This window comes from Heterodontus francisci, chromosome 31, assembly GCF_036365525.1.
Source record: "Heterodontus francisci isolate sHetFra1 chromosome 31, sHetFra1.hap1, whole genome shotgun sequence".
In the NCBI taxonomy this organism is placed as follows: Eukaryota; Metazoa; Chordata; class Chondrichthyes; order Heterodontiformes; family Heterodontidae; genus Heterodontus; species Heterodontus francisci.
Genome location: NC_090401.1, coordinates 26413107 through 26428100, shown reverse-complemented (window position 1 = coordinate 26428100; position 14994 = coordinate 26413107). Strand labels below are relative to the sequence as shown.

The 14994-nt window shown below is 46.4% G+C and overlaps 1 protein-coding gene across 2 annotated transcripts in view; it reads right to left on the bottom strand.

The window, feature by feature from the left end:
* The window catches only part of LOC137347099 (angiopoietin-2-like), a 218154-nt gene that overhangs the window by 36624 nt on the left and 166536 nt on the right, over positions 1–14994 (bottom strand). The window lies entirely within an intron of this gene.

Here is a 14994-nt window from a genome sequence, read left to right as displayed (position 1 = left end):
TTATGATCATCATTACTGATAATAGCATTTTAAATCCAGATTTTGTTTAACTAATTGAATTTAAAATTGCCGGGTGGGATATGAACTCATATCTCTGGATTGTTAGTTCAGGTTTCTGGATTACTAGTCCAGTAACATAACCACTACACTACACTACCGTATTTGCCACGGAAGCAGCAGCAAATGCAGAAGTTTACAAGTAGGTTAGAGAACAGTGCAAATCCAAAAAAGGAAAAGCAATCCAGAAAGCAGTTAACTTCATTTTCAAAGGGGTCATGACTAAAATCAATACTTGCAGGGTAATTTTGAAAAAAAAGATTCTATGGTAATCAAATCTTGAATGAGTTTAGCACTAATAAAATAATTACTTCCCTTACTTGATATTATCCAACATGCATTTTTGCAATGCATGTTACATAGTCCAATGACAAAATGCAATTATCCACTATAACATAGGTGATAAATATTGGTAGCAGGTAACCAACCACTAATGATCACTTGATTAAACATATGATTATCATGATACATTTGTTAATGCTTCATTTCATTATACATCAAAAGCAGACACGAAGACTGAATTAAACAATCTCTGAATTAGATAGAATACATTATAAACGTACACTATAAAGGTAGAGCCCCACAGCAATTTCAAGGTTATCTCAAGTATACTGCATCTGAATGGCTGAATTGACTGACCCTGTTCTGGGTCCCAGTGGCTGATCCAGAAGTGGGTGCTATCTCCGCTCGTCACATGTGCAGTGGGTCCACTGCAATCAGGCAGCAGGTGGCCACTTACAATATTGGAGGCGCAGGCCTGTGAAATCACATGGCGGGGGCGCAGACTCCTCAGCATAGCTGCCACCATATTTAAAGCATTGTCAGCCCTGCTTGTATTGCTGTTTTTCAGTGAGGCAGTGAAGCTGGAGTATTGCTGGGGCCCTTTGATGGCACTTTGAACTGCTGAACACCCCCCCTGCAACACTACTGTAGCTGCTGGTTCCTGTGACTGCAGCTCCTGGACTCCCCTGCACCAGAGCTTCCAACCATCAGAACAGAGCCTGATAGAACTGGGACCATGTCTGAAGCAAGACAACGGGTGATCCCACGATTTAGCAATGCATCCCTGCAGATTCTCCTCCAGGCTGCAAGGGAAAGGTGTGAGACCCATTCCCCAGTGATGGCAAGAGGAGACCCAGCTGCCTGACCAAGTAAGCCTGGATGGAGATCGCAGAGGAGGTCAGCAGCCGTGGGGTGACCCCCATTCACCAACTCCCCCCTCCCCCCCCCCCCACCGCCCCAATCATGAGTCCAGTGCAGGACCTCCTTCCGTCTGCCAAGGTGAGTGCTTCACACCTCTCTCCTTTTGGGCCTTGCATGTGGGTACACAGCAAGCCAGGCAACATGGGGAGGGAGGCATCATAAAGACGCTGGCAAAGGGGATTAGACATCACCACATCCTGGCAGATGCATCTCAGCCACAGGTCACCTTCTTTCAAACCTCACCCCCATTACCTCCCCTGACAGGGGAGAAGCCATGTAGGTAACCCCAACAAGGGCGAGAGGCTGCCACTACCAGAACTGTTATCTCACTCTTCCTATCAGTCTTACTATCTCTCTCTTTCCACTTGCAGGACAAGTAGGCCCATATCAGGAGGGAGATCTCGCAGAGTGGTGGAGGAATTGCTGACAAATAGCCTCTCTCGACAGCTGAGGAAGAGGCACTCGAGTTAGCAGGTACAAAGTTTGCTCAATAGCATGGTGAGACTATAGTGTCGACACAAGAGAGGGAGGATTGTGTTCAATTGACATCTGACACACTTATGCAGATGCACATCACTCATGGTTGGCATGATGAGATCTGCAATGCCTAACCCACACGTTTGTTTCTCTGATGCAGGTTGGCACCACAGGAGACTCCAGTAGAAAGGGGACATAATTCCACCTCTGAGGAGGATCCAGATTCAGTGGATGCACCGTCCACTAGCACCGATATAGTTACCTCAGTGGGTTTCTGCTCGGCTGTAGAATCGGGGCAAAAGCTGGTGAGAGCACCGCACATGCGCCCAAGCAGCTGGACAAGGCTGAGACAGCCGAGGCCACTGACAGTCGGAGGACTGTGGGTGGCCAGGCCCAAGCTGAGCCCCAGGTTCATGACAAGCGTCTAGTGTCAACAGAACAGGACGTGCTGGAGTTGCAGAGAGGGGTAAGGCAATATCTGGTGGAAATGCTGGAGGCAAAGCACAGCCATCTGCAGATGGAGGAGTCCATCCATGCCATGAGTGCTGCCATGACTCAGGCATGAGAGTGCACGACTTCCTCCATCGAGAGGTTGGTGACCCTCATGGAGAGCCAGATCCCACAAATCCGCTCAGACCTGCATACCATCCCCTTGGCCATGAGCTCAACGCAGCAGTAGCAAGGAGAGAGAAGGACAAGGCCCCAAGTCTTCTCAAGGTGCTTGTCCTTCTCTGGTGAGCAGAGAGGTTCAAGTAAGCCTTGAAAGGGAGGAGGAGAGGCTGGCCTCCACAGCTGGGGTTCCTGACAGGACGCTCCAAGTGTGGACAGTACCTCCTCAACCACTCCGCCAGTGAGCCCAGCTCTAGCAGTCGTAATGCCTGAGGAGAGTCCTGCACCAGTGCAGGAAACCGTCAGGCAGCCGGGGCCCTCCAGACAGCTGGAGGACAGCTGCTGCAGTCATCACAGGCCAAGGGGCAGCCTGCTCATGCAGCCTGCCTCCAGCCCAGCTGCTAGCACTGGGGTCACATCTCATAGATGCACACACAAACACATAATGAAAAGCACCTCGACACACTTGGGGGTTTTAATGGTGTTTGATATCTGATGTGTGATGCTTTATATAAAGTTATTTTGTTTGAGCCACAAATGTTCATTGTGTAAAAATGATTATTGCCTTAATTGTGAGTTGTTGACTTTCCCCTTCCACCTTAGTGGAATGCCAATGTAAACATATTTAATTATGATCTCCCACGTGCACCAGTGCATGTTTCAGCTGGGTGCTAGGCACGGAACACAAGTGGAAAGGAGGTGACAGACTACATGGAGGTTCATTCTTTATTAGATTCGCTGTGAGTGGACATCAGGGTGGCTGGAAGTGGGTAAGTATGAGATTGTCCCTTGCCTCCTTGACCTGTCACTCAATCTGCTTGGCCTCCAGTGATGCGTGTTCGTTTCCCTCCACCATGTCCTCCTTGTTGGTGCAGGAGTGTCGCTCAGGCAAGGCTTCCCCTCTCTGCAGTGCTAGATTGTGCAGAGCACAGCAGACCACCACGATACGCAAGACCCTCGCTGGAACATACTGCAGGGCTCCACTGGATCGATTGAGGCAGCAGAATCTCCCATTTAGCAGCCCAATGGCCTGCTCGATGGTCGCCTGGATGGAGCTGTGGCAATTGTTGGACCTCTCATCTGCTGCATTGTGAGAGTTTGTCACAGGCATGAGCAGCCAAGTATTCAGTGGGTAGCCCTTGTCCCCAAGAATCCATCCATGAAGGTGAGTGGCGGCAAGGGGGGTGGACCTGAAAAGCTGTGGCACCTGGGACTGTCGAAGTATGTAGGCATCTTGGCTGCTTCCCAGGAAGCGGGCACACACCTGCAGGAAATGCTTTCGGTGGTCACAGACCAGTTGAACATTGATGGATTGAAAGCCCTTCCTGTTGAAGCAGGCAGCTGGCTTGTCTGTGGGAGCCTTGATGGCCACATGTTTGAAATCTATCACACCTTGCACCTGGGGAAATCTGGCCATGGGCCCCAATCCGATGGCCCTCTCGGCCAGACTGTCAGGGTCGGTCCAGTGGTGCACATTGTCGCTGGCACTCTTGAACAGGGTATTGGTCACCTTCTTAATGCAGCAGTGAGTTGCTGCCTCTGAGATCCCACAGATGTCTCCAGTGGAATGATTCAGCTGCATCAAAGTTTAGTGCCACTTTGACTTTCAGGACCAGTGGCATATAGTGACCCCCAAATCCCACAGGTCGCAATTCGTCCTGCAAGAGTACAGATAAATTGGTGTTGTCCTCCCTGGAGCAGCGTAGTCTTCACTGACAATGCCGTTCGGACATTTGGAGGTAGCTGATTCAAGTTTGGTACTCTCTTTGGCACAGGTGGGCCCTTCTTGGCATGGCCAGCTGCTGTCACTCTCATCGTGGAGTCTCATGTGTGAAGCAATTTAAGCACAGCCCTCATTTAAATATGATGGCCCATGGACACTAGTGCATGTTTTAGCTGGGTGCTAGGCATGGAACACAAATGGAAAGGAGATGACAGACTTCATGAACTGAGTTGCTATGTGAGTGGACATCAGGGTGGTTAGAAGCAGGTGTTTATGAGATTGTCTCTTGCCTCCTTGGAATGTTGCTCAATTTGCCTAGCTTCTGGTGTAAGGGCTTCAACATCCGTGCTGCTTGCTCCTCTCCCTCCTCTGCGTCCTTCTCATCGGTGGAAGAGTGTCGCTCAGGCATCTCATCATCCTGCAAGGCCTCCCCACTTTGCAGTGGTAGATTGTGCAGAGTACAGCACACCACCACGATACTCGAGCCCCTCGCTCGGGCATACTGCAGGGCTGTACTGCATCGATCAAGGCAGCAGAATCTCATTTTCAGCAGCCCATGCTTGATGGTCGCCCGGCGGAGCCGGTGCTCCTGCATATTGTCGCCGGTCCTCTTGAACAGGACGTTGCTCATCTCCTGTGGGCTGCTGCCTATAAGACCCCACACATGTCCCCCGGTGATTCTAAAGGCCTGCTTAGGTCGGGAAAAAGATCCGACCCGAACCCGACCGATCCACAGCAGACCCGAGTCTGACCCGGCCCGAGTCTCTCCAATTTCTCCCCGAGCCCGACCCGACCCCACTCGCCCCCAACCCGACCATCCCTTTACTTAGCTTCCTACTGGGAAGCTCCACAAAGCTGCAGCGTGTGCAGAATGACATCATAGTGACATCACTTGCTCACAGCGCAGACTCAGTTTTGTCCCGGACTCCCAGCTCAGGTATGTTTTTTCATTTCAATACCTACCAGCAGAGCACTTACCGTGTGCGTCCAGCCCAACCTGTCCCGGACTCGGCCCAACCCGAGCCCAAAAGCCGGACCCAGAAGAGGGACCCACGTCATTGGGTCCCGTCGGGTTCGGGTCGGGTAGCAGGCCTTTAGGTGATTCCTTGAAAGGATCCAGACGAGTAAAAGTTTAGTGCCACGATGATCTTCAAGGCCATGAGCATAGGGTGACTCCCAAATCCCACTGGTCGCAACCCGTCCTGCAGCACAACACATCAGTCAGTGACGGCCTCCCTCGAGAGCCGTAGTCTTCACTGCCAATGCCACTCAGATATTTGGAGGTACCTGATTCGAGTCTGGTACACTCTCTGACAAAAGTGGGCCCTTCTTGGCATGGCTGGCTGCTGTTACTCTCATCGTGGAGCCTCACGGGCAGGTGCAACTGACTCTTGGCCCTCCCTCCATTGAAGGTGCTGCATCACACCACAGGGGTCCAAAAAGACAGGGTCCATGAGACCCATGCAAGGTGTGCAGCGGGCCACCTGAGTGCTGTTGATGCAGAGACAACCCTGCCCTAGCAACTGAGCTTTGCTACTTCTCCTGGTAGAATCCCTTTTGACCCTCAGTGCCCACCCTTGATCATGGCCAACCCTCTCATGCAGCAGTATTGGTAAACAGACATCTCGTGTCCTCGGATCAACCATCTTCAGCTACTTCCCTCCATCATAAGGTCAGAGGTGGGGATGTTTGCTGATGATTGCACAATGTTCAACACCCCTCAGATACTGAAGCAGCCCATGTCCAGATGCAGCAAGACCTGGACAACACCCAGGCTTGGGCTGATAAGTGGTAAGTAACATTCATGCCACACAAGTGCCAGAAAATGACTATCACAAACAAGAATCAAACCATCTCCCCTTGATGTTCAATGTCATTACCATCGTTGAATCCCCCACTATCAACATCCTGGGGGTTACCATTGACCAGAAATTGAACTGGACCAGCCACATACATGCTGTGGCTTCAAGAGCAGGTCAGAGGCTGGGAATTCTGCGGCGAGTAACTCATCTCCTGATTCCCCAAAGCCTGTCCACCATCTACAAGGCACAAGTCAGGAGTGTGATGGAATACTCTCCACCTGCCTGGATGGGTGCAGCTCCAACAACACTCAAGAAGCTCGACACCATCCAGGACAAAGCGGCCCGCTTGATTGGCACCCCATCCGCCACCTTCAACATTCACTCCCTTCACCACCAACGCACAGTGGCAGCAGTGTGTACCAAAACCAAAATGCACTACAGCAACTCACCGAGGCTCCTTCGGCAGCACCTTCCAATACCACCTAGAAGGACAAGGGCAGGAGATGCATGGGAATACCACCACCTGTAAGTTACCCTCCAAGCCACACACCATCCTGACGTGGAACTATATTGCCGTTCCTTCACTGTTGTTGGGTCAAAATCCTGGAACTCCCTTCCTAACAGCACTGCGGGTGTACCTACAACCCAAGAACTGCAGTGGTTCAAGAAGGCAGATCACCACCACCTTCTCAAGAGCAATTAGGGATGGGCAATAAATGCTGTCCTAGCCAGTGATGCCCATATCCCACGAACAAATAAAAAAAATCTCATCCAACAGTTTGTTCACCTGATACAACCACCCAAACGCAAACACTGCCTTGCAGAAACCCAGAGACCCCACCTTGCAGAGACTCTGAGACTCCGAACCCCTTTGCAGAGCCTCAAGACCCCAACTCCCCCCCCTTTTACTCGCCCCCATCTCGCAGAGACCCCGAGACCCCCTAACAGAGCACACAGCAATTCAGTACAAAAATGGCCTCCGCTCCTCCCTCTCCCCTATCCAGTGCTGGTCATGGGTGCCTCCCCATCATGGCACTGAAGCCTTGCCTCAGTGCCGCCAGCTTTCAACGGTCATGACCCCGAAGGCACGCTGTTCACGTAATCCCAAGCCTCCCATTAAATTGTGAAAAATTGGATGCTGATGCATTAAAAGTAAGTGTTCTACAATTTGAAATACATTCCCATCACATCAGGGCGTCGATTCCGCCTTGGTGCTTTCCCACCACTGACTAAATCTGGAACCGACTCCACAATGCCGGATTACCGAGCGGACACTTCCTATGTGATTCTCCGTCCCATCATGCCACTGTTCCCGTTTCAAACACAAAATTCTGCCAGAAGACTTTAATGAGATTACTGCTTTGCAGATTGCTGATTTGCAATCATTCCCACACAACCATTATTATCTGTTTTCATTTCATCAGGAAATTGCATGTCCTGACTTTCAATCATCCTTCCAAAGAAAGCATAAAAGAAAAAAGCTACGTTCTGCTTCCCACCTGGCAACAAGTAAGCATAACAAAAATGACATATATATTTATTAAGACCCAGTTGAAAGTGCCACTGGAGCATTACAGAAAACTGCTGGTTCACAGTTGGACTGGATCAGCAAGGCACTTAATTCAAAATCTGACAAATTCATTGCAACCAATTCTTACCACAGGTTTAAACTGTTGTGGACCAAGCCAGATCGAGGAGAGCTTTTTTGTGATCACTTGCCTGATTTTCTTCCAGGGTAATCTCATCACATAATTTCCCCAGTCACTGAAGATCAGCATCTTCTGGTGCCATTGGGAGGATATTGCCCCATGAAAGCATAATTCAGCACAGGAGCTCATTGCATTGAGAAATGGTTTCCAAGTGGTTTTGTTTCTTTTGAAAAATAGCCGACCTGTTCTTCTAAATTTCTCTCCAATGCCTGTTGGAGGATATGGTGCCCTTTACATCCTAATTGTTAAGACAGGGCACATAAAACCTCTTGGGAAATGTTTTCCATGACTCCTAACATCTTGATTAACATTGCAAAGCTTTAGAAAATATTTTGCTCCTACAAATTGCACGACAGCTGATCACTAAGATAGTTCTGAAGTAACATTCTAAATGTAAGGCGCAATCTGCTTTAACAATAAGAAGCATTGCTGACTAAAGATTTTGTTTTGTTTCAGACAGGTTGGTATTCTGTAAAAGAATAAGAGGAGCAACGTGCAAAAGGGAAAAAAATGAAAATGGCATGACCCTACATTTGTTGTATTGATTTATATTATTTGGATCACACATATACGACATAGGCCAAAGAGATTACTATATTTTGGAACAGTGTTTTTACAATGAGATGAAAATTAAAACCCGGTGCTGCTAAAGTCATGGGAAAACTGACCAAGCACTCTGAAAAGCCCACAACACATTCCCAATGTTCCTTTGTTGTGGTCTTTGAAAATCAGCTGCCTGACATTTTGACAAACACCCACTACGTGCAGTGTTTCAAGATTGAGAATTGTCTCTTTTAGTCAAATTTAAACAACATTGCTCACTATGATAAAAATCAGCACAACTTGGGAGTACCCAAGTAAACTCCTGCTGAGGGTCTCTAGTGCTCATCTCCTGCAGCCTCAGAATGCTCCACAGAAATGATTAAATACCTTATTATTGACATCATTGCCCTAACAAGTACCCAAAAGTGACAAGTTACTTTGCATTTGTCTCACTTGGTGATGGGGCAATTCAGCAATTCAATAAGCCATATTTCCCGTAACTGATAATTAGCTCTAATGGTCCAGAAGCAATTGAAAATTATCAGCTGCTGGCAGTGGCTGTCTTATTTCAGTAAGCACAATAATATAAAGGCTGCATTTAATTCTCTTAGTATGCCATCATCCTGGGATTTGTTAGTTTGTGTGTTCTCAATATCTCTTCGATTTAAAAAAAACTCGCTTATAATGCATAAGAGCAGAGAAAGGGGAAAATCAGGCCCATGTATCTTTGTGCCAAGGATAATTTATTGTGTTCAGATAGAGACAAGGTAGACAATTCATTCAGTAGGATCGGTCAGTCCAAATTTCTGTCCTTGGGTTTTTTGTGGTCGAGAAAATCTGAACAAGATCTGCATGTGCATATTATTTCCTAATATCACATTTTTGCATCTTAGCAAAACTCAAAGTTACATTGATCTGGTGATACTGAACCCTGGCAATGTGTTCCCAACTCCAATCCGTGGTCTGTGTTGAGTTCGAGCATATTTTAAGTAGGACAGTGGTCAAGGACTGCAAACAGCCTCATTACCAATGGCGCACTAGAGTCCTGAATTCCCTGCTCAGAAATGCTTTGTTCTGGCCAACATTGATCCCTCAAACAATACTATCAAAGAGAGATTGTTTGATCATTCATTGATTTTCTGTTTTTGGAAGGCTTGATCCACACAAATTTACTGCTGTTTTTAAATGAACTGCATAATGCTGAAGGCACTAGATGAATATTCTGCCAGCAGTTTATATCCACACTATTTACATGCTGGCAATAACTAACTCAATTCCACAATCGGCATTGTGCTGAAGGGCCAAAAATTATGCCGGTTCGAATTTTTTTTTATAAATTGGAAAAATGTGGAGAGTAACTTTCGTTGATTAATTGTAAGACCATCATAATGCTGTACGATATAGAAGAGATGTTTTAACTTTATCCCAAACTGAATCTTTATGTTGTCCATTTAATTTTGAGTCATAAAGTCAATCGTTAGATAAATAACATCAAGAAAAGGTTACACAAGTGTAATATAGTCAAAACTAATGCTTAAGGTTAGAGATGGAAGATTCCGGGGAACCTATAGCTGAGTGAGAACACTTCCTGAAAACTGGCCTGCAGCCAAAAATAAACAAAAGGGAAGAGAATCACAAAGTCTAAAGTTGAGACATAAACATCTATATGAACTCATTTGTTAATTTACAGAATATGTTTGGCTCTAAAGATTTCTATGAAGAATGATGAGTGGCTGCTTGAAAGAAATCCTGTAATAAATCTGGCAAGTGTATATCAACTCAGGTTCTGCAAGAAGGAATAAAATAGACTGCTTCACTATCTATTCAGTCACCTTGCTTATGCTCTACTGAGCACAATATCAGTGAACCCATCCACAAATCCAAAGCTTGTTGGAGAGCTGTTGTCAGGCATCAAACTTTAACTTAGCAAAAATAAGAGAAAAAAAAGAATGTAAACTTTGTTTGCCGTGATATTTGATTTTTTTATTATTCCTTCGTGGAAAGTGGGCGTTGCTGGCTAGGACAGCATTTATTGCCCATCCTTAATTACCCTTGAGAAGGTGGTGCTGAGCTGCTTTCATGAACTGCTGCAGTCCATGTGGTATAGGTACACCAACAATGCTGTTAGGAAGGGAGTTCCAGGATTTTGACCCTGCAACAGTGAACGAATGGTGATCTAGTTCGAAGTCAGGATGGTGTGTGACTTGGAGGGGAACTTGCGGGCAATGGTGTTCCCTCGCATCTGCTGCCCTTGTCCTTCTCGGCGGTAGAGGTCGCGGGTTTGGAAGGTGTTGTCGAAGTAGCCTTGGTGAGTTGCTGCAGTGCATCTTGTAGAAGGTAGACACTGCTGCCACTGTGTGTTGGTGGTGAAGGGAGTGAATGTCGAAGGTGGTGGTTGGGTTGCCAATCAAGTGGGCTGCTTTGTCCTGGATGGTGTCGAGCTTCTTAAGTGTTGTTGGAGCTGCACCCATCCAGGCAAGTGCAGAGTATTCCATCACACCCCTGACTTGTGCCTTGTAGATGTGGACAGGCATTGGGGAGACAGGTGGTGAGTTACTTGCCACAGAATTCCTAGCCTCGGACCTGCTCTTGTAGCCAAGGCATTTATGTGGCTGGTCCAATTCAGTTTCTGGTCAATGGTAACGCCCAGGACGTTAATAGTTGGGAATTCAGTGAAGGTAATGCCATTGAACATCAAGGGAAGATGGTTAGATTCGCTCTTGCTTGTGATGGTCATTGCCTGGCACTTGTGTGGCGCAAATGTTACTTGCCACTTACCAGTCCAAGCCTGGATGTTGTCCAGCTCTTGCTGCATCTGGATGTGGACTGCTTCAGTATCTGAGGGGTCGTGAATCGTGTTGAACATTGTGCAATCATCAGCCAATATCACCACTTCTGACCCTATGATGGAGGGAAGGTCATTGATGAAGCAGATGAAGACGGTTGGGCCTTGGACACAACCCTGAGGAACTCCTGCAGTGATGTCCTGGGACTGAGATGATTGACTTCCAACAACCACAACCATCTTCCTTAATGCTAGCTATGATTCTAACCAGTGGAGATGTTTCCCCCTGATTCCCATTGACTCCAGTTTTGCTGGGGCTCCTTGTTGACACACTTGGTCAAATGCTGCCTTGATGTCACTCTCACATCACCTCTTGAGTTCAGTTCTTTTGTCCATGTTTGGGCCAAGTTTGTCATTAGGTCAGGAGCTGAGTAGCCCTGTCGGAACCCAAACTGAGCATCAGTGAGCAGGCTATTGCTAGCAAGTGGTGCTCCATAGCACTGTCGACGACCCTTTCCTGATGATCGAAAGTCAACTGATAGGGTGGAAATTGGCCAGGTTGGATTCATCCTGCTTTTTATGGACAGGACATACCGGGACAATTTTCCACATTGCCGGGTGGATGCCAGTGTTCTAGCTGTGCTGGAACAACTTGGCTATGAGCGCGATAGTTCTGGAGCACAAATCTTCAGTACTATTGCTGGAGTGTTGTCAGGGGTCATAACATTTGCAGTACCCAATGCTTTCAGCCATTCCTTGATATCATGTGGAGTGAATTGGATTGGCTAGAGACTGGCATCTGTGATGCTGGGAACCTCAGGAGGAGACTGAGATGGATCATCCATTCAGTACTTCTGGCTGAAGATGGATGCAAATGCTTCAGCCTTTCTTTGTTCATGTAGGATTAGAAAACAAGTTTACTAAGGGTCATCAAAATGAAGCGTTAACACGGTTTCTCTCTCCACAGATGCTGCCTGACCTGTTGAGCATTTCCAGAATTTTCTGTTTTTATTAAAGATGGTGTCAGGCAAACTGTCTGCCGAAAGGCAATTTTTGGATTTTATGTATGTGGCGAGCTGTGCTCAGCAAACAATACCATGAAAACTACTCACAGGATAAAATTATTTTGAGATTTTTCCTGAAATGCTTTTTTGAAATTTATTCACTTCTTACTGCTCAAAACATTACACAAATCTCCTGGTCAAGCTGCAGCATTAACTAAAATTGATGTGAACCTGTTTTTACAACACAAGTTTGCATGGACTCCAATTCCTGTGAACTCAGTTAACAATCAATCAGCCTCACAATCAGTCAGTCAATGAAGGAATCCGAGCTCCACTTTGTTGAAAATTACAACATTGCATTATCTTTTTTTCCCTTTTATAACCTTTAATTCTACTTTTGGTAAAAATAGGGAATGATGAATGCTTTTGAACTAACTGTGGTTAAAATGCAAATGATCTTTCCTCACAAAACCAAGCATAAAATCATGCTATGAATATACAAAAGTAGTATAGATCATTTGATGTGATGATTAATCATATAAGGGATATGCGACGTATTAATTGTTTATATTTAACAGTTTCCAGGAAGGACAGGCCGAGATAAGGGTTATGTTCGAGATGCTTCATTTTATTTTTAGATCTATCTTTACTAACATTAATCTGCTTGGAAGCCTCGTAGGATATTATTAAATACATAAGCAGTTATCCAGTTCTTGAGTTACATTCTCTATCAACCTAGTGTTTACTATTCATCAGAGATCAGGACTGTATGGTGGAAAACCAATTGTAGTTCCAGTATAATCAAGCAAATTGTTAGATCTCATTCACAACACACACAGTTACATTTTGGACTATAGAAGGTGTGACCTGTCGAGGTTTGTTGCCTTTTGGAGCAAGCATAGGTAAGGAATATTGGGAGGGGTCCTGAATCATATAGCTCTGGATAGAGCATACAAATGGTTCTGATGGGTGTGGAAGACTTGGACCCTCTTGCACTTGAGAAACATATAAAAACCATTTGTAGCAGCAGACATAGCTTTTGTTACAGCATAATCATGGCACAATGACATGGATTTTCTGGAACAAGTAGATCCTGAAAGTGAACCTACTCACTATTGAGGTGATAATACTCCTCATCAAACATTACACAAGGATAGAGAAGCAGAGTTAACATTTCAGGTGAGTGACCTTTCAACAGATCACCTGAAACATTAACTTTGCTTCTCTCTCCACAGATGCTGCCAGACCTGCTGAGTATTTCCAGCATTTTTTTTGTTTCAGATTTCCAGCATCTGCAGTATTTTGCTTTTATTACACAAAGATAATTGCAGCAATTGTCCAATATAAAGATGAAAAGTTCAAGTTATTGTCATCATCCTTGTATTTACAACTGAAGGGCTGGTTGGCTGCTTACAGTTAAATCTTTGGTTCCAATCTATTTTGATGCAAAAATATTACTATTAGCTCATATAGTTTATGAGATGCTCTCAGATTAGTTAATGTTTAAACAGTGTTCGGTTTAAAAATGGTCATCTACTAAACTAGGCCATTTAAAGTACTGATTAGGTTGACTGCTGTTCGAGGTGTAGCAAAATAAACAGATTCCGAAACAAGAAACTTCTGATGATACAATAGGAATAGAATTAAGTGCAGTTGAACTTTTGTAGAATAGAGATGCAGCTAATATCTCAATCAATATAACCAATCAATATAAAATTGGCTAAGGGATAGAAAACAGTGAGCTGTGGTGAATTTATTATTATTGTGGTGCATGGCTGTTTTACAGACTGGAAGGAGGTATACAGTGCAGTTCCCCAAGATTCAGTCATAGGACCATTGATGTTTTAGATATACATTCATGACTTGGACAAGGGAGTACTGGGCACTATTTTAAAATGTGCAGATGACACAAAATTTGGACATTTAAGAACAGTGAGGAATATAGTAATGGACTTCAACAGGATGTAGTAGAATGGGTGGACACATCACAGATGAAATTCAATACAGAAGAGGGTGGGTGATGAATTTTGGCTGGAAGAATGAAGGGAGACCACAAATGAGAAGTGGTGCAATTTTAAAGAACAAAAATAGACCTGAGGGTGTTCGTGTACAATTCTTTGAAGGTGGAAGGACAGGTTAGCAAACCAGTTACTAACGCATGTGAGATTCTGGGCCTTATAAACTGAAACATCGGCCAGAATTTTACATTGGGGCGGAAGCCCTACCCACCGGCCAAAAAGTCGGGGCTCGGCCCGTCTCCACTGTGATTTTACATGGCCCAGGCCCGTAATTGGCCTCGGGCGGGACTTCTGTCCCTCTGAGGCAGGAAGTCCCACCTCCAAGGTGTGCTGGCTAATCAGCAGGCTGGCAGCTTTTCAGTTACAGCAGCACCACTGGGAGTCATGGCCACTGCTGGGACTGCACCCAGCGAGAGAAGCAGCAATGGAGGAAGCCCTGGAATTAAGGTTAGTGTGTGGGGCCTCGCTGGTGTCAGCTGGTTGGGCCCTGGCTGGGGTGGGGGTGGGGGGTAGAGAGTTGGGTGGATGGGTGCTCCAGTGGGGGCAGCTTTTGGTGTGGTGGGGGGCCTTCCGTGGGCACAGGGTACTCGATCAGAAGGGCGTCCCCCAAGTCCACAAAGAAGCCACCATGTTTAACTGGGCAGCCTCCGCAGTTGGCAAAGTGCCCATCTGCTGCTGGTAATATCCCAGCGGCAGCAGGAAGAGGCCCTTAAGTGGCTGTTTGTCACCTCACTCACCACTTGTAAAATTGCTGTTGGGGGCAGGAAGGCAATGGGAACCGCATAGGGTTGAATTTTGTCAGGAAGTTGCTGGCTCCGCCATTGGGACTGGAAATGGGTGCGAGACAAGTTGGAGGCAGGTGCAGCTGGCCACATGTAACCCGGCGGCAGCCAGCCAATTAAAGTCAATGAGGCATGGCATCCAACCATTGTGTAGTCCGAGTCGGGCCCGGAGGCGGGGAATCTGGCTCAGCTGAAGCCTTGGCAGGTGCTGACATCATTTACAAAGGGCTGCCAGCTCTGCAGCGACCTCTGCGTTCTGCAGGCGTGGGAGAGGAGGAGGTG